Consider the following 609-nt stretch of genomic DNA (forward strand, 5'->3'; position numbering starts at 1 on the left):
AGAAGTAAAAACTAAAAGGCAGAAATGAAATCCACAGGCAGACAGCCTGGCACCGCACCCTGGGCCTGGTAGTTAAAGATCGACCCCTGACCTAATCGGTTATGTCATCTATAGATTACAGGCATTGTATAGAAACGCACTGTAAAAATCCCTATCCTGTTTTGTTCCGATGTAATTACTGGTGCATGCAGCCCCCAGTCACGTACCCCCTGCTTGCTCAATCAATCACGACCCCCTCACATGTACCCTCTTAGAGTCGTGAGCCCTTAAAAGGGACAGGAATTGCTCACTCAGGGAGCTCGGCTCTTGAGACAGGAGTCTTGCCGATGCCCCCTGCCGAATAAACCCCTTCCTTCTTTAACTCGGTGTCTGAGGAGTTTTGTCTGTGGCTCATCCTCCTACAGCGCCACTGCACTCCAGCCTGGGTGACAGCAAGACTCCACCCCAAAAACAAAATTAAAAAATTAAAAAATTCAATTCGAGTAGGCCAAAACTAGAAATTTCAGCAGGAGAAAATAATTAACTACCTAGGCAAGGCCACAAAGGATGACAACATACTTAGCTTTCCAGATACAGAAATACTTTTTTTTTTTTTTTTGAGATGGAGTT

This window comes from Colobus angolensis, unplaced genomic scaffold (genome assembly GCF_000951035.1).
Source record: "Colobus angolensis palliatus isolate OR3802 unplaced genomic scaffold, Cang.pa_1.0 Scaffold30, whole genome shotgun sequence".
In the NCBI taxonomy this organism is placed as follows: Eukaryota; Metazoa; Chordata; class Mammalia; order Primates; family Cercopithecidae; genus Colobus; species Colobus angolensis.